Below are 20,589 nucleotides of genomic sequence, written 5' to 3' on the forward strand. Positions count from 1 at the left end.
ATATGCGCATTTATTTAGGAACGGAAAATCGTATTCGGGAAATCGGGATTACTCGTGACCGGATAAATGTCGGGATTGCGGCAGCCAACCGACACATGAGCTCATGGCCTGTACTAGGACTAGACATTCATCATATGCATCTATGTGACATTGTTTGGGTGTGTATATTGTAATTGGTTTGCCTAAGTGAATAATTCTGTTAACTTCTAATTGCTATACTTGATATAATTGCTCTTGATTGTGTTTGAACCTCATTACTTGTGTTTGTAACTGATTGGCTGGATTGTGGTGAATTGGGTGCTGGTTGAATTGCTTGGGCCTGAGGCCGTGATTGGATTGTGTTTGAGGTTTAGTAAGTATGAAAGATTGAGCTGGTTCAGCATAGACTTAATGAACCTATGTTTGGAACAGATTAGTCATTCATACGGTCTAGGAAAACTTTTAATATTTTTATAAAGGAAAATATGGGTTTAGAATTTTGGATAATTAACTGATGCTTTATAAGATTTTGGATTTTTGAATGTTATGCGGTTGGTTTTAAAAATAAAAGGTTGATACGGCGAGTAAAGATCACTGCAAATGAAAACAGTTTTTCTTTTAAATATTTTTGAGTGAAATTAACTATTTGCGTTTTATTCTTTACTTTCACGGCATTCTCTACCTCTACTGAGAACATGTGGTTTGGTTCTCACCCCAAATTTTCCACCCTTTCAGCGACAGGTTTGAAGACGCAATTTGAAGCTGCGAGCGATCAGTAGGTTTTCTTTATGGTCTTAATTGCTTTCATAGAGTCCCCTCGCTATTGTCCTTTGAGATTTTATTTTACATAGAGGGGTAGGTTTAGTATATTGTATTTGAGTTTTATTTGGTCTCTTTTGTATAAGAATTATTATCAATAACATTTATGTGATTATTATTATTTGTGAATGTTTGAATTATGACTTAAATGAATAAAAAAAACAAAATTTTTTGGAATTTTCTTAAAACTGAAATGCGAACTCAATACAAAGGCTCGATAATTAAGTAGTTAATACTAGAGAAGGTTACGTAATGTTCTTTCTAGTGGAAATACCCTGACGTAAGCAAGGTATTTTGCTGGACGGGACGTTACAATATGGTATCAGAGCAGTCCTTCCTGTAGAGCCTTGGGAGTGGACTGACTATGCTTCATTGCATACTCTGAGTGTCTGTCATGCCTTAAGACTTGTCTTGGTGACGAGAGTTTTTGTTTTATATGCATGACTGTCTGATGATTAACGCTATTAGTTTACCTTTGCATACCTCATGGTATTAAGTTTAGCCAACTTAATACTAATGATTTATGTATATGGAACACTAATGGGTTATCATAGACGAAATAGAAGTGATAGATTAACGCGAGTTACGAGGTTTTGGGGACGTTAGAAACTAAATTCTAGAGATTAGTTCCGTTTCGACGTATGCTCTTTATTCATGCTTAGTGTTATCTCTTCTTCTACTAATTGTATTGGAATTTCTAGTTTCTGATCTCTTTCTTGCTAATCTTGTATTATCATTCGTGCATGTCCTTGCTTGACTCTGTATCTGGTTGTTGCTTGAATCTTTTGAAACATTTATCCTTACCTTACAAACTCTATGCTCCTTGCTCTGAATTCAGAATTATTTCGGTGCAGCATACTATTTCTTGAAATTTCCTTCTTGAGTACTTGTTTCAGATTCTCTTCGAGAAAAATTTCAATTTAAATCTTTTCTTACTTGACTGTATCCACAACCCTTACTTAAATTTTGATGGGATTGTTTTTAATTCAGCCTAGACTTTCTTACATAAACTCTGAAGCTTCTTTATGTAGTTTAATCTTGTTTATCTGTGATATACCACTTATCTTTTATTGATTTATAGAAAATTTTATTTCAGAATTTATTCTTTAAATAGAAGCTGATTTTCTGCCAACTTTACTATAATTCTATAGCTATGTACTTAAGTATCCTCCAAGATTTTTAAAGAAAATATTTCGCCCTTAACATCAAACAAGCTTTAATTTACAAACCCTGCATGATTTGTTTTGATTTAAAAATTAAATCGATATAACATATTATTTATACTAAGTTTAGTACTTTTGGAAAATGTTAGATTTATATATATTCTTTTGAAAAAGATAAACTATTTTCCTCTATTTCAAGTTGAAGTTGTTTTAAATTGTTGTTCTATTTTTCTTAATAATGTTCATACCGAAACTTCTTCGATTCAAAATTTCTTCCTAAACTTTCAAAATTAACTCTCCTTATGATATATTTCATTGCTTATATACATCTTTGTTTGTTGATAATCTTACGTATTCTTTCAAATCCTTGCGAAATACCATCCTTATCCAACTGTGAACCTAAGTACTCTCCTGATTTTTCGTAAATACCATTGTGCCATTTGTCCTTCTCTTCTCAAGTTTCTTATTGCTTATACGATAGTTCTTAGGGACGCGATTTGTGCGTACGGAAAGTGAATCTGGTCAGTATACGAAGTTATAAGGAGTTGTGGAGTTTCGAGGCAACGAGAAGTGATCATGCTTTGTTAAGAGTTCTGAACGAATATGGTGCCTATTTGATTTTGGATTTTGAAATTTGGTTTGTGTCAAGCTATTTTTATCAACTTTTGTATCACCTAATATATTTTCTTCTATGTTTATGTGATATGCTTTTCTTGGTATCTTTAAAATATTCAAAAGGGGATGTGAATATGAATCTTATCTCCATCTTATATCAATTTTCGAGGGCGAAAATTTTTGTAAGTTGGATAGAATGTAACATCCCGCATTTTTGAAAACCTAAATATAAATAAATTGTGATTTTATCTTGTTAAGTTTAAATTTTGTAATTTTAGAAATTATTTTGTTAGAAATAATTAAATAGATTCGGAGATAGTTTTATTTTGAATCAATTAATATTTTTAAGTAATTTTATTATAATAGAATATTTTGTATAATTTAATTCAAGTAACTTTTATTCTGAAAAGGTTACGATTTATTTTATTAATTTGATATCTTATTTTATAAATTAATTAATTAAGAGTAATTAAATTAGTTTTATTAATATTTGGAGTTTAAGTTGATTAATATTCTTATGTAATTTTTATAATTGGTTATTTCATATGCTTTGGAAATAAAATTTAGTAAATAGAAGTATTATATAATTTAATTTAAGTAATTTCTATTATGAATGAATTATGGTTTATTTTATTAGTTTGAGTTTTAGAGATTAATTTATTAGGAATGATTAAATAGATTTTTATAAATACTTAAAGTTTAAGTAATTATATTATAATTAGATATTTTGTAAATTGAAATTAAAGTTTCGGCGATAGAAAAATAATAAAAAGTTATATCATTTAATTTGAATAATTAGTATTGAGTTTAAACTATATTTTATAAAAATGTGATTAATATGCTTATTTTATAATTTAAATTAGAAATAATTAATTGAACTTAGCAATATGTTGATAAATAATGTTTTTAAATATTTTTAAGAGAGTATATTTGGTTTTAAAATTACTCTACTTTCCAATTTTATCAAAATATCTATTCATATCTATCTGTATTCTTTTATAAAATCCTAATTTCTAAACCTAATTTCCCTAATTCACAAACCCTTACCCCCCTTTTCTCCCAAAACGAAGACATACACACACGGAGGAGAGGAGAGCTTCTGAGAGAACTGAGGAAGAAGAGAGAGCTTGGAATCGGAGGGGAAGAAGCTGCACTCTATGCCGTCCAGTTGCGTTGCTACCGCGCCACCGTTGCGCCAAGCTCGCCGCCGTCCTCCATGCGTTGCCGCCACCGTTTATAGAGAGGAGAGGAGTCGTGCGTTGAGAGCCATCGCGTCTTGCCGCCAGGGGTTTCATCGCAGCCAACCCGTCGCCGCCGTCGGAAACAGAACCACGAAGAGGAGAGGAGAAACGATGTTGGGAGGAAACTGAGCTGCAAGCCGCTAACCGAGAAGAAGCTGTTGGTACACGAATTGTGAATCACACTTTTCACAACTCGTACCACTAACCAGCAAGTGCACTGGGTCGTCCAAGTAATACCTTACGTGAGTAAGGGTCGATCCCACGGAGATTGTTGGTTTGAAGCAAGCTATGGTTATCTTGCAACTCTTAGTCAGGATATTAATTTGTGGTTATCAGTTGACTTGCAAACGAACAAGAGAGCATGAATTAAAGGTTACTTGTTATGTAGTAAATGAGAATATGTTGGAGGAAGTATTATATAATTTAATTTAAGTAATTTCTATTATGAATGAATTATGGTTTATTTTATTAGTTTGAGTTTTAGAGATTAATTTATTAGGAATGATTAAATAGATTTTTATAAATACTTAAAGTTTAAGTAATTATATTATAATTAGATATTTTGTAAATTGAAATTAAAGTTTCGGCGATAGAAAAATAATAAAAAGTTATATCATTTAATTTGAATAATTAGTATTGAGTTTAAACTATATTTTATAAAAATGTGATTAATATGCTTATTTTATAATTTAAATTTGAAATAATTAATTGAACTTAGCAATATGTTGATAAATAATGTTCTTAAATATTTTTAAGAGAGTATATTTGGTTTTAAAATTACTCTACTTTCCAATTTTATCAAAATATCTATTCATATCTATCTGTATTCTTTTATAAAATCCTAATTTCTAAACCTAATTTCCCTAATTCACAAACCCTTACCCCCCTTTTCTCCCAAAACGAAGACATACACACACGGAGGAGAGGAGAGCTTCTGAGAGAACTGAGGAAGAAGAGAGAGCTTGGAATCGGAGGGGAAGAAGACGCACTCTATGCCGTCCAGTTGCGCTGCTACCGCGCCACCGTCGCGCCCAGCTCGCCGCCGTCTTCCACGCATTGTCGCCACTGTTTGTAGAGAGGAGAGGAGTCGTGCGTTGAGAGCCATTGCGTCTTGCCGCCAGGGGTTTCATCACAGCCAACCCGTCGCCGCCGTCGGAAACAGAACCACGAAGAGGAGAGGAGAAACGATGTTGGGAGGAAACTGAGCTGCAAGCCGCTAACCGAGAAGAAGCTGTTGGTACACGAATTGTGAATCACACTTTTCACAACTCGTACCACTAACCAGCAAGTGCACTGGGTCGTCCAAGTAATACCTTACGTGAGTAAGGGTCGATCCCACGGAGATTGTTGGTTTGAAGCAAGCTATGGTTATCTTGCAACTCTTAGTCAGGATATTAATTTGTGGTTATCAGTTGACTTGCAAATGAACAAGAGAGCATAAATTAAAGGTTACTTGTTATGCAGTAATGGAGATGCTTTGTCTTTTGAATTTCAGCTTTTCTCTTGTATTCCTCTTCCCTCATGCATGCAAAAGTGCAAATTTCCTTCCATGGCAAGCTGTGTGTTGGTGGATCACCGTTGTCAATGGCTACCATCCGTCCTCTCATTGAAAAGGGTCCACGTGCGCTGTCACTACACGGCTAATCATCTGTCGGTTCCCATTCATGCTGGAATAGGATCCGTTGATCCTTTTGCGTCTGTCACTACGCCCAACACTCGCGAGTTTGAAGCTCGTCACAGCCATCCAATCCCAGAATCCTACTCGAAATACCACAGACAAGGTTTAGACTTTCCGGATTCTCATGAATGCCGCCATCAATCTGGCTCATACCACAGAGATTCTGATTAAGGAATCTAAGAGATATTCATTCAATCTGATGTAGAACGGAGGTGGTTGTCAGACACACGTTCATAGATTGAGGAAGGTGATGAGTGTCACGGATCATCACCTTCTCTATAATTAAGCGCGAATGAATATCATAGATAGGAACACGCATGTTTGAATGGAAAACAGAAATAATTGCATTAATTCATCGAAACACAGCAGAGCTCCTTACCCTTAACAATGGAGTTTAGAGACTCATGCCGTCAGAGATTACAAAGTTCAGATCTAAAATGTCATGAGATACAAAATAAATCTCTAAAAGTTGTTTAAATACTAAACTAGTAACCTAGGTTTACAGAAAATGAGTAAACTATGATAGATAGTGCAGAAATCCACTTTTGGGGCCCACTTGGTGTGTGCTGGGGCTGAGACTTAAGCTTCTCACGTGCCTGGGCTGTTTTGGGCGTTCAACGCCAGGTTGTAACCTGTTTCTGGCGTTGAACTCCAACTTGTAACCTGTTTCTGGTGCTAGACGCCAGACTGCAACATGGAATTGGCGCTGAACGCAAGACTCCAACATGGAAAGCCCTGGATGTCTACTTTTCACTGCAATTGGAAGCGCGCCAATTGGACTCCTGTAGCTCCAGAAAATCCATTCCGAGTGTTGAGAGGTCAGAATCCAACAATATCAGCAGTCCTTGTTCAGCCTAAATTAGATTTTTGCTCAGCTCCCTCAATTTTAGCCAGAAAATACCTGAAATTACAGAAAAACACAAAAACTCATAGTAAAGTCCATAAATATGAATTTGGCCTAAAAACTAATGAAAATATACTAAAAACTAACCAAATCATACTAAAAACTATATGAAATTAACCCCAAAAAGTGTATAAAATATTCGCTCATCACAACACCAAACTTAAACTGTTGCTTGTCCCCAAGCAACTAGACAAATAAAATATAATACAAATAAGTCACGAAGCAATAATATCTCAGAGTTCTTGAGTGAGGCTCAGATTCTAATTAGATGAGCGGGACTAGTAGCTTTTTGCTTCTGAATAGTTTTGGCATCTCACTTTATCCATTGAATCTCAGAATGATTGGCATCTATAGGAACTTAGAATTCAGATAATGTTATTGATTCTCCTAGTTCAGTATGTTGATTCTTGAACACAGCTACTTTATGAGTCTTGGCCGTGGCCCTAAGCACTTTGTTTTCTAGTATTACCACCGGATACATAAATGCCACAGACACATAATTGGGTGAACCTTTTCGGATTATGACTCAGCTTTGCTAAAGTCCCCAATTAGAGGTGTCCAGGGTTCTTAAGCACACTCTTCTTTTTGCTTTGGACCTTGACTTTAACCGCTCAGTCTCAAGTTTTCACTTGACACCTTCACGCCACAAGCACATGGTTAGGGACAGCTTGGTTTAGCCGCTTAGACCAGGATTTGATTCCCTTAGGCCCTTCTATCCACTGATGCTCAAAGCCTTGGATCCTTTATTACCCTTGCCTTTTGGTTTTAAGGGCTATTGGCTTTTTCTGCTTGCTTTTTTTTTTGCAAGCTTTGTATTCACTGCTTTTTCTTGCTTCAAGAATCATTTTTATGATTTTTCAGATTATCAATAACATGTCTCATGTTCATCATTCTTTCAAGAGCCAATATATTTAACATTCAAGAACATCAAATTCCAAAGACATATGATCTGTTCAGGTATTCATTCAGAAGGCAGAAAGCATTGCCACCACATGTAAATAATTAGAATTTCGTTTATTAAGAATTCGAAAAAATATTGCCTCCTTATTCTAAAGAAAATCTTCTATTTTATTCATGTTTAATGATGATGAGAGAAATAAATTATAGCTTAATTGGAGATAAAATCACTACTAATTACTACTATAACTTCTAAGGTAAAACTCAAATAAGAACAATTATCACAGAGTTAAGGCTAAGATTAGAACTCAACAACCTTGAGTTTGGGATGTGGATGTTCCTTTAGTATGTGGGGTGCTTGGTCCTTCAAGAGATAACTTCTGACGCTTTAGTTCCTTTAAGTCACGCCCTTGCTTTTCTTGTTTCCTGAGCAGTTTGCAGAGCATATTGTTTTGATTTTGCTGTTCTTCCTTTATTTGGTCCATAGATTCTTGCAACTTGGTAACAGATGCTTCAAGCTGTTCCCAATATTCAAATTGAGGGACTTCCGGGAGAAATTCTTGCGCCCTCCTCTTGATGGGGTCATCCTGCACTTGTTGTTTTTCCATTGTGGTTTTAGTGATTGGTTGCTCCACTGAGATGTACTCCGTTATTCCCATCCTTACTCCAGCATCTTTGCAGAGCATAGAGATTAGGCTTGGATAAGCCAACCTGGCATCTTTGGAGTTCTTGTTTGCAAGTATGTAAAATTCAGATGGAATCAGTTGATGAGCTTTCACTTCTTTTCCCAACATAATGCAATGGATCATCACTGTTCTTTTAACGGTGACTTCAGAACGGTTGCTAGTGGGCAATATAGAACGCCCAATGAAGTTCATCCATCCTCTGGCGACTGGTTTGAGATCTTCTCTCTTGAGTTGATTTGGGACACCCTTGCTGCTGGTGGTCCACCTGGCTCCAGGGATGCATATATCCTCTAGAATCTTATCCAGGCCCTTGTTTGTTCTCATCATTCTCCTATTGAAGGAGTCTGGGTCATCTTTCAGCTGAGGTAGCTTAAAGATCTCCCTGATTTTGTCAGGGTAGATGTGAACAATCTTTTCTCTGACCATAGTCCAATAGTCATAAAGGGCAGTTCCAGATATTCTCTGCCTGTCTGTTTGCCACAGATTAGCATAGAACTCCTGAACCATATTCCTTCCCACTTTTGTTTTAGGATTAGCTAGGACTTCCAAGTTCCTGTTTCGAATCTGTTCTTGGATCTCCAAATATTCATCTTCTTTCAGATCGAACTTGACTTCCAGGATCACTGATCTTAGACCCATTATTTTGTAGTAATGGTCTGAATGTTCTTTGGTTAAGAACTTCCCTTGATTCCAAAGTGGTTTTGGAATACTCTCTTTCTTGCCTCTTGGAGTGGGTTGTTTTCCTTTAGGAGGCATGATCTTAGTGGGTATAATTTAGTGATCACGGATAAACACACCAAACTTAGAGGTTTGCTTGTCCTTAAGCAAAAGAAAAGAAAGGAGAGGGATAGAAGGAGAGCTAGTGTCGAATGGTGGACGAGAAGAGGGAGGCCGAATGTGGATTTAAAAGGGAGGGGGTGGGTTTTCGAAAATTTTAAAAAGATAAGATAGAAGATATGATTTATAAAAAATACGTTTAACGCCCAAATGCTGCTTCTCCTGGGCGTTCAATGCCCAGCTGTTGCTTCTTTCTGGCGTTGAACGCCAGGAACTCCTTTGTCACTGGGCGTTTTTCTAAACGCCTAGGATGCTGTCAATCTGGCGTTAAACGTCCAGAAGCTGCTTCTTTCTGGTGTTTAACGCCCAGATGGCTATCATTACTGGCGTTTTCTTGCCAGTGAGCTCTTTTTCTCTGTTTTGAGTGCTGAATCCTTCTGTAACCCTGTGAACCTATTGGTGCACGAAATTGTGATCCCTGGTAATGGCTCCAAAAACTTGGTGCACTAATCTTAATTCATAATTTGTCACAACTTCGATACAACTAACCAGCAACTGCACTGGGTCGTCCAAGTAATAAAACCTTACGTGAGTAAGGGCCGATCCCACGGAGATTGTCGGCTTGAAGCAAGCTATGGTCACCTTGTAAATCTCAGTCAGGCGGATATCAAATGGTTATGGAGTTTTCGAATAATAATAATAAATAAACAGAAAATAAAGATAGAAATACTTATGTAATTCATTGGTGAGAATTTCAGATAAGTGTATAGAGATGCTTTCGTTCCTCTGAACCTCTGCTTTCCTACTGTCTTCATCCAATCCTTCCTACTCCTTTCCATGGCAAGCTTTATATAGGGCATCACCGTTGTCAATGGCTACATTCCATCCTCTCTATGAAAAAGGTCCAAATGCTCTGTCACGGCACGACTAATCATCTGGAGGTTCTCGATCATACTGGAATAGGGTTCACCCTCCTTTTGCGTCTGTCACTACGCCCAGCACTCGCGAGTTTGAAGTTCGTCACAGGCATCCCTTCCCAGATCCTACTCGAAATACCACAGACAAGGTTTAGACTTTTCGGATCTCAGGAATGGCCATCCATGGGTTCTAACTTATACCACGAAGATTCTAATATCTCGGACTCGGTCCTCTGTATTAGATATCTAAGAGATACTCATTCTAGCTTGTTTGCATGTAGAACGGAAGTGTTTGTCAGGCACGCGTTCATAAGTGAGAATGATGATGAGCGTCACATAATCATCACATTCATCATGTTCTTGGGTGCGAATGGATATCTTAGAAGCGGAATAAGTTGAATTGAATATAAAACAGTAGTACTTTGCATTAAATCATGAGGAACAGCAGATCTCCACACCTTAATCTATGGAGTGCAGAAACTCTACCGTTGAAAAATACATAAGTGAAAGGTTCAGGCATGGCCGAATGGCCAGCCCCCATGATCTAAGAACTAGACGTCCCAAGATGATCCGAAGATAATCCAAAGATGTAAATACAATAGTAAAAAGTCCTATTTATACTAAACTAGCTACTAGGGTTTACAGAAGTAAGTAATTGATGCATAAATCCACTTCCGGGGCCCACTTCATGTGTGTTTGGGCTGAGCTTGAAGTTTACACGAGCAGAGGCTTCTTTTGGAGTTGAACGCCAAGTTGTAAGGTGTTTTTGGCATTCAAGTCTGGTTCGTGACGTGTTTCTGGCGTTTAACTCCAGACTGCAGCGTAGAACTGGCGTTAAACGCCCTTTTGCGTCGACTAAACTTGGGCAAAGTATGGACTATTATATATTTCTGGAAAGCCCTGGATGTCTACTTTCCAACGCAATTGGAAGCGCGCCAGTTTGAGTTCTGTAGCTCCAGAAAATCCACTTTGAGTGCAGGGATGTCAGAATCCAACAGCATTAGCAGTCCTTCTTCAACCTCTGAATCTGATTTTTGCTCAAGTCCCTCAATTTCAGCCAGAAAATACCTGAAATCACAGAAAAACACACAAACTCATAGTAAAGTCTAGAAATGTGAATTTAACATAAAAACTAATAAAAACATCCCTAAAAGTAACTAGATCCTACTCTCCCTAATTAGAGGTGTCCAGGGTTCTTAAGCACACTCTTATTTTGCTTTGGACCTTGACTTTAACCGCTCAGTCTCAAGTTTTCACTTGACACCTTCACGCCACAAGCACATGATTAGGGACAGCTTGGTTTAGCCGCTTAGGCCAGGATTTTATTCCTTTAGGCCCTTCTATCCACTGATGCTCAAAGCCTTAGATCCTTTTTATTTACCCTTGCCTTTTGGTTTTAAGGGCTATTGGCTTTTTGCTCTTGCCTTTTGGTTTTAAGAGCTTTTGGCTTTTTCTGCTTGTTTTTTCTTTTTCTTTCTATTTTTTTTTTTCTGCAAGATTTGTATTCACTGCTTTTTCTTGCTTCGAGAATCATTTTTATGATTTTTCAGATTATCAAATAACATGTCTCCTTGTCATCATTCTTTCAAGAGCCAACATATTTAATATTCATAAACAACAACTTCAAAAGACATATGCATTGTTCAAGCATTCATTCAGAAAATAAAAAGTATTGTCACCACATCAATATAATTAAACTAAGTTCAGGGATAAATTCGAAACTCATGTACTTCTTGTTCTTTTGAACTTGTTTGCTCCATCCTTTTCTTAGTAATGGGCTTGTCCTCATCAATGAGGATATCTCCCTCTATGTCAATCCCAGCCAAATTGCATAGATGGCAAATAAGGTGAGAAAAAGCTAACCTTGCCATAGTGGAGGACTTGTCAGCCACCTTGTAGAGTTCTTGAGGTATAATCTCATGAACTTCCACCTCTTCTCCAATCATGATGCTATGGGTCATGATGGCCTGGTCTATAGTAATTTCAGACCGGTTGCTAGTGGGAATGACTGAGCATTGAATGAACTCCAACCATCCGCTAGCTACAGGCTTAAGGTCCAATCTTCTTAGTTGAACCGGTTTGCCTTTTGAGTTAATCTTCTATTGAGCTCCTTCCACACATATGTCCATGAAGACTTAGTCCAACCTTTGATCAAAGTTGACCCTCCTTGTGTAGGGACGTGCGTTCTCTTCCATCATTGGCAAGTTAAATGCCAACCTCACATTTTCCGGACTAAAATCTAAGTAATTCTCCCGAACCATAGTGAGATAATTCTTTGGGTTCGGGTTCTTACTTTGATCATAGTTCCTAGTGATCCATGCAGTAGCATAGAACTCTTGAACCATTAGAATTCCGACTTGTTGGATGGGGTTTGTTAGAACTTCCCAACCTCTTCTATGGATCTCATGTCGGATCTCCGGATACTCATTTTTCTTGAGTTTGAAAGGGACCTCGGGGATCACCTTCTTCTTGGCTACAACATCATAGAAGTGGTCTTGATGGGCTTTAGAGATGAATCTTTCCATCTCCCATGACTCGGAGGTGGAAGCTTTTGTCTTCCCTTTCCCTTTTCTAGAGGATTCTCCGGTCTTAGGTGCCATCAATGGTAATGGAAAAACAAAAAGCTTTATGCTTTTACCACACCAAACTTAGAATATTGCTCGCCCTCGAGTAAGAGAAGAAAGAAAAGAAGAAGAAGAAGAAGAAATGGAAGAGAGGGAGAGAGGGTTGTGTCTCGGCCAAGAAGGGGGTGAGAGGGTTTTGTTGTGTGAAAAATGAAGAAGAATGGAGTGGTTTATATAGTGGAGGGAGAGGGGTTAGGTTCGGCTATTTAGGGTGGGTTTGGGTGGGAAAGTGATTTTGAATTTTGAAGGTAGGTGGAGTTTATGAGGTAGGTTTATGGGGAAGAGTGGATGGATGTGAGTGGTGAAGGGGTAGTAGGGAAGAGAGCTTGATTTGATTGGTGAAGGGTTTTGGGGAAAGGTGTTTATTGGGAAGAGAGGATGAACATTGAGAAGAGGGAAGAGTATAAGTGGAGGTAGGTGGGGATCCTGTGGGGTCCACAGATGCTGAAATGATTCTGTGGGGTCCACAGATCCAGAGGTGTCAAGGATTTACATCCCTGCACCAATTAGGCATGTAAAATGCCTTTGCATGCAATTCTGGCGTTTAAACGCCGAATTGATGCTTGTTTTGGGCGTTCAGCGCCAGCTTTCCTCAGTTTGCATTCCTGGCATCTGAACGCCAGGATGCTGCTTGTTTTGGGCGTTCAATGCCAGATCCATGCTCTGTTCTGGCATTGAACGCCAACCAGATGCTCCTTACTGGCGTTTAAACGCCAGTAAGCCCTTCCTCCAGGGTGTGATTTTTCTTCTACTATTTTTGATTCTGTTTTTGATTTTTCTATTTATTTTGTAACTCCACATGATCATGAACCTAATAAAAAATGAAAGAACAATAAAATAAAAATAAAATTAGAGAAATAAAAAAATTGGGCTACCTCCCAACAAGCGATTCTTTAATGTCAATAGCTTGACAGTGGGCTCTCATGGAGCCACACAGGTGATCAGGTCAATTTTATAGATTCCCAACACCAAACTTAGAGTTTGGCTAAGGCCTCCCAACCCCAAACTTAGAGTTTGACTGTGGGGGCTTTAGTTGACTCTGTACTGAGAGAGGCTTACTGTGCCTCTTTTCCATGTTTACAGAGGGATGACCTTGAGTTTTAAACACAAGAGAATCCTCATTCAATTGAAGGACTAGTTCACCTCTGTCAACATCAATCACAGCTCTTGCTGTGGCTAGGAAGGGTCTTCCAAGGATGATGGATTCATCCTCATCCTTCCCAGTATCTAGGATTAAGAAATCAGCAGGGATGTAAAGGCCTTCAACCTTTACTAACACGTCCTCTACCTGTCCATAAGCCTCTTTTCTTGAATTGTCTGCCATCTCTAATGAGATTCTAGCAGCTTGCACCTCAAAGATTCTTAGTTTCTCCATTACAGAGAGTGGCATGAGGTTTATTCCTGACCCAAGGTCACATAGAGCCTTCTCAAAGGTCATGGTACCTATGGTACAAGGTATTAGGAACTTTCCAGGATCCTGTTTCTTCTGAGGCAATCTCAGTTGATCCAATGCATTTAGTTCATTGGTGAACAGGGGAGGTTCATCACCCCAAGTCTCTTTACCAAATAAGTTGGCATTCAACTTCATGATTGCACCAAGAAACTTGGCAACTTGCTCTTCAGTAACATCCTCATTCTCTTCAGAAGAAGAATACTCATCAGAGCTCATGAAGGGCGTAAGGAGGTTTAATGGAATCTCTATGGTCTCTAGATGAGCCTCAGAGTCCTTTGGTTCCTCAAAGAGAAACTCCTTGTTGATAACTGGACGTCCCAGGAGGTCTTCCTCCTTGGGATTCACGTCCTCCCCTTCCTTCTTGGATTCGGCCATGATGGTTATATCAATGTCCTTGCACTCTGATTTTGGATTTTCTTCTGTATTGCTTGGGAGAGCATTAGGAGGGGTTTCAGTGATCTTCTTACTCAGCTGGCCCACTTGTGCCTCCCAATTTCTAATGGAGGACCTTGTTTCATTCATGAAACTTAGAGTGGCCTTAGATAGATCAGAGACTAAGTTTGCTAAATTAGAGGTATTTTGTTCAGAGTTCTCTGTCTGTTGCTGAGTGGATGATGGAAAAGGCTTGCTATTGCTAAACCTGTTTCTTCCACCATTATTAAAGCCTTATTAAGGCTTTTGTTGATCCTTCCATGAGAGATTTGGGTGATTTCTCCATGAGGGATTATAGGTGTTTCCATATGGTTCACCCATGTAATTCACCTCTGCTATTGCAGGGTTCTCAGGATCATGAGCTTCTTCTTCAGAAGATGCCTCTTGAGTACTGTTGGATGCAGCTTGCATTCCATTCAGACTCTGAGAAATTATATTGACTTGTTGAGTCAATATTTTATTCAGAGCCAATATGGCATTCAGAGTATCAATTTCAAGAACTCCCTTCTTTTGAGGAGTCCCATTACTCACAGGATTCCTCTCAGAAGTGTACATGAACTGGTTATTAGCAACCATGTCAATGATTTCTTGAGCTTCTGCAGGCATTTTCTTTAGGTGAATGGATCCACCTACAGAAGTATCCAATGACATCTTAGCTAATTCAGACAGACCATCATAGAATTTATCCAGGATGGTCCATTCTGAAAGTATGTCAGAAGGACACTTTTTGGTCAGTTCCTTGTATCTCTCCCAAGCTCCATAGAGGGATTCACCTTCTTTCTGTCTGAAGGTTTGAACATCCACTCTAAGCTTACTCAGCTTTTGAGGAGGAAAGAACTTGGCTAAGAAAGCCTTGACCAGCTTATCCCAAGAGTTCAGGCTATCCTTAGGTTGAGAGTCTAACCATATTCTAGCTCTGTCTCTTACAGCAAAAGGGAAAAGCATGAGCCTGTAGACTTCAGGATCTACTCCATTAGTCTTAACAATATCACAGATCTGCAAGAATTCAGTTAAGAACTGAAAAGGATCTTCAGATGGAAGTCCATGAAACTTGTAGTTTTGTTGCATCAGAGAAACTAATTGAGGTTTCAGCTCAAAATTGTTTGCTCCAATGGCAGGAATGGAGATGCTTCTTCCATGTAAATTGGAATTAGGTAAAGTAAAGTCACCAAGCATCCTCCTTGCATTATTATTATTTTCGGTTGCCATCTCCTCTTCCTGTTCGAAAATTCCTGTAAGGTTGTCTCTGGATTGTTGTATTTTAGCTTCTCTTAGTTTTCTTTTCAGAGTCCTTTCAGGTTCAGGATCTGCTTCAACAAGAATGTTCTTGTCCTTGCTCCTGCTCATATGACAAAGAAGGGAATAACAAAGAAAATATGGAATCCTCTATGTCACAGTATAGAGATTCCTTTGTGTGAGTAGAAGAAGAAAAGAATGTAATGTAAAGAAAGAGAAGGGAGGAGAATCCAAACACAAGGGTGAGGGGAGCAGAGATATGAGTAATTGTTGATGATATTTTCGAAAATACAATGTGAAATTAAGAAAAATATTTTTAAAAAATATTTTTAAAATTTTCGAAAATAAATAAGAAAAATAAAAAAGATTTGATTTTTGAAAAAGATTTTGAAAAAGATAAGATTTTTAAATTGAAAATTTGATTTGACTCATAAGAAACAATTGAATTTTAAAATTTTTGAAAAAAGTCAATCCAAATTTTCGAAATTTATGAGAGAAAAAAGGAAAGATATTTTTTTGATTTTTGAATTTTTTATGATGAAAGAGAAAAACAAAAAAAATGACTCACAACATGAAAATTATGAATCAAAACACATGACGCATGCAAGAACACTATGAATGTCAAGATGAACACCAAGAACACTTTGAATGTCAAGATGAACATCAAGAACTTATTTTTGAAAAATTTTCAAGAAAAGAAAATATGCAAGACACCAAACTTAGAAATTTTTCATGCATAGACACTATGAATGCAAGAATGCATATGAAAAACAAGAAAAGACACAAAACCCGAAAATATGAAGATCAAACAAGAAGACTGGCCAAGAACAACTTGAAAATCATGAAGAACACTATGAATGCATGAATTTTCGAAAAATGCATAAATTTTTTAGAAAAAATGCAATTGACACCAAACTTAAAAATTGACTCAAGATTCAAACAAGAAACACAAAATATTTTTTATTTTTATGATTTTATAATTTTTTTTTTATTTTTTTCGAAAATTAATGTGAAAAAGAAAAATAAAGATTCCAAAATTTTTAATATGAATTCCAGGAATCTTGCACTCTCAGTCTAAAGCTCCAATCTGAGGGTTAGACATGGCTTAATAGCCAGCCAAGCTTTAGTATGCTATTACATACATTGAAGTGATTAGTTGAATCCTCAGTCCAAAGGAATTTAGACATGGCTTTACAGCCAGCCAGGATTCAACAAATCATCATGAAACACTAGAATTCATTCTTAAAAATTCTGAAGAAAAATATATTTTATTTTTTTGAAAATATTTTTTTTTTGAATATTAATTGGGAAAAATGAAAAAGAAGAAAACATTTTTGAAAACTTTTTGAAAATAAAATAAGAAGAAAATTACCCAATCTGAGCAAGACGATGAACCGTCAGTTGTCCAAACTCGAACAATCCCCGGCAACGGCGCCAAAAACTTGGTGCACGAAGTTGTGATCCCTGGTAATGGCTCCAAAAACTTGGTGCACTAATCTTAATTCATAATTTGTCACAACTTCGATACAACTAACCAGCAAGTGCACTGGGTCGTCCAAGTAATAAAACCTTACGTGAGTAAGGGTCGATCCCACGGAGATTGTCGGCTTGAAGCAAGCTATGGTCACCTTGTAAATCTCAGTCAGGCGGATATCAAATGGTTATGGAGTTTTCGAATAATAATAATAAATAAACAGAAAATAAAGATAGAAATACTTATGTAATTCATTGGTGAGAATTTCAGATAAGTGTATAGAGATGCTTTCGTTCCTCTGAACCTCTGCTTTCCTGCTGTCTTCATCCAATCCTTCCTACTCTTTTCCATGGCAAGCTGTATATAGGGCATCACCGTTGTCAATGGCTACATCCCATCCTCTCTGTGAAAAAGGTCCAAATGCTCTGTCACGGCACGACTAATCATCTGGAGGTTCTCGATCATACTGGAATAGGGTTCACCCTCCTTTTGCGTCTATCACTATGCCCAGCACTCGCGAGTTTGAAGTTCGTCACAGCCATCCCTTCCCAGATCCTACTCGGAATACCACAGAAAAGGTTTAGACTTTCCGGATCTCAGGAATGGCCATCCATGGGTTCTAACTTATACCACGAAGATTCTAATATCTCAGACTCGGTCCTCTGCATTAGATATCTAAGAGATACTCATTCTAGCTTGTTTGCATGTAGAACGGAAGTGTTTGTCAGGCACGCGTTCATAAGTGAGAATGATGATGAGCGTCACATAATCATCACATTCATCATGTTCTTGGGTGCGAATGGATATCTTAGAAGCGGAATAAGTTGAATTGAATATAAAACAGTAGTACTTTGCATTAAATCATGAGGAACAGCAGAGCTTCACACCTTAATCTATGGAGTGCAGAAACTCTACCGTTGAAAAATACATAAGTGAAAGGTTCAGGCATGGCCAAATGGCCAGCCCCCATGATCTAAGAACTAGACGTCCCAAGATGATCCGAAGATAATCCAAAGATGTAAATACAATAGTAAAAAGTCCTATTTATATTAAACTAGCTACTAGGGTTTACAGAAGTAAGTAATTGATGCATAAATCCACTTCCGGGGCCCACTTGGTGTGTGCTTGGGCTGAGCTTGAAGTTTACACGTGCAGAGGCTTCTTTTGGAGTTGAACGCCAAGTTGTAACGTGTTTTTGGCGTTCAACTCTGGTTCGTGATGTGTTTCTGGCGTTTAACTCCAGACTACAGCATAGAACTGGCGTTAAACGCCCTTTTGCATCGACTAAACTTGGGCAAAGTATGGACTATTATATATTTCTGGAAAGCCCTGGATGTCTACTTTCCAACGCAATTGGAAGCGCGCCAGTTTGAGTTCTGTAGCTCTAGAAAATCCACTTTGAGTGCAGGGATGTCAGAATCCAACAGCATCAGCAGTCCTTCTTCAACCTCTGAATCTGATTTTTGCTCAAGTCCCTCAATTTCAGCCAGAAAATACATGAAATCATAGAAAAACACACAAACTCATAGTAAAGTCCAGAAATGTGAATTTAACATAAAAACTAATAAAAACATCCCTAAAAGTAACTAGATCCTACTAAAAACATACTAAAAACAATGCCAAAAAGCGTATAAATTATCTGCTCATCACATATGCAATTGACTCTTTGCCTTATTAATAGTGAACTTTATATAAACAAATAAAATCAAGAATAGGGCAAAACAACAGAAAAAGTTTTGCCAATGGCTGGGTTGCCTCCCAGCAAGCGCTTCTTTATTGTCTTTAGCTGGACCTTGCTGAGCTTTTAATCTAGCTTCAGCCTTGAGCACTCTTGCTCAACATTGCCTTCAAGATAGTGCTTGATTCTCTGTCCATTAACAATGAACTTCTTATCAAAATCAATGTCTGGAAGTTCCACATAACCATATGGCGATACACTTGTAATCATATATGGTCCCCTCCACCGGGATTTCAGTTTCCCGGGGAATAGCCAGAGCTTAGAGTTAAACAGCAGAACCTTTTATCCTGGTTCAAAGATTCTAGATCACAGCTTTCTGTCATGCCACCCTTTTTATTTCTCTTTATAAAGTTTGGCATTTTCGAAAGCAGTGAATCTGAATTCCTCTAGCTCATTCAGCTGGAGCAATCTTTTTTCTCTAGCTAGTTTGGCATCAAAGTTCAGGAATTTGGTTGCCCAGTAGGCCTTGTATTCCAGTTCCACGGGCAAATGACAGGCCTTACCATACACAAGCTGGTATGGAGAGGTTCCTATAGGAGTCTTGAATGCTGTTCTGTAAGCTCACAGAGCATCATCTAACCCTCTTGCCCAATCCTTTCTACGAGTACTGATAGTCCGTTCCAGTATTCTTTTTAGTTCTCTATTAGAGACTTCAGCTTGCCCATTTGTCTGTGGATGATATGGAGTGGCCACCTTGTGGCTAATCCCATACTGGACCATGGCAGAGTAAAGCTGTTTGTTGCAGAAGTGAGTGCCCCCATCACTGATTAGTACTCTAGGGACACCAAACCTGCTAAAGATATGTTTTTGGAGGAACTTCAGAACTGTTTTAGTATCATTAGTATGTGTGGCAATGGCCTCTACCCATTTTGATACATAATCGACTGCCACCAGAATATAAGTGTTTGAGTATGATGGTGGGAAAGGCCCCATGAAGTCAATTCCCCATACATCAAACAACTTAATCTCCAAGATCCCTTGTTGAGGCATGGCGTAACCATGAGGCAGATTACCAGCTCTCTGGCAACTGTCACGGTTATGTACAAACTCTCGGGAATCTCTATAGAGGGTAGGCCAGTAGAAGCCACATTGGAGGACCTTGGTGCCTGTTCGCTCACCTCCGAAATGGCCTCCATATTGTGATCCATGGCAATGCCATAAGATCCTCTGTGCTTCTTCTCTAGGCACACACCTACGGATTATTCCGTCTGCACATCTCTTAAAGAGATAGGGTTCATCCCACAAGTAGTACTTTGCATCAGTAATTAATTTTTTCTTTTGTTGCCTGCTGTACTCCTTGGGTATGAACCTTGCAGCTTTATAGTTTGCAATGTCTGCAAACCATGGTGTTTCCTGAATGGCAAACAAATGCTCATCCGGAAAGGTTTCAGAGATCTCAATAGAGGGAAAGGACGCCCCTTCTACTGGCTCTATCCAGGACAGATGGTCAGCCACTTGGTTTTCTGTCCCTTTTCTGTCTCTTATTTCTATATCAAACTCCTGCAGAAGCAACATCCATCTTATGAGCCTGGGTTTTGAATCCTGCTTTGTGAGTAGATATTTAAGAGCAACATGGTCAGTGTACACAATCACTTTTGATCCTACCAAGTATGATCTAAACTTGTCAATGGCATAGACCACTGCAAGTAATTCCTTTTCTGTGGTTGTGTAATTTTTTTGGGCATCATTTAAAACACGGCTAGCATAATAAATGACATGCAGAAGCTTGTCATGCCTCTGCCCCAGTACTGCATCAATGGCGTGATCACTGGCATCACACATTAATTCGAATGGTAATGTCTAGTCTGGTGCAGAGATAACTGGTGCTGTGACCAGCTTAGCTTTCAGAGTTTCAAATTCCTGCAGACACTCTGTGTCAAACACAAATGGCGTGTCAGCAGCTAGCAGGTTGCTTAGAGGTTTTGCAATTTTTGAAAAATCCTTTATAAACCTCCT

This window comes from Arachis ipaensis, chromosome B08 (assembly GCF_000816755.2).
Source record: "Arachis ipaensis cultivar K30076 chromosome B08, Araip1.1, whole genome shotgun sequence".
NCBI classification, from domain to species: domain Eukaryota; kingdom Viridiplantae; phylum Streptophyta; class Magnoliopsida; order Fabales; family Fabaceae; genus Arachis; species Arachis ipaensis.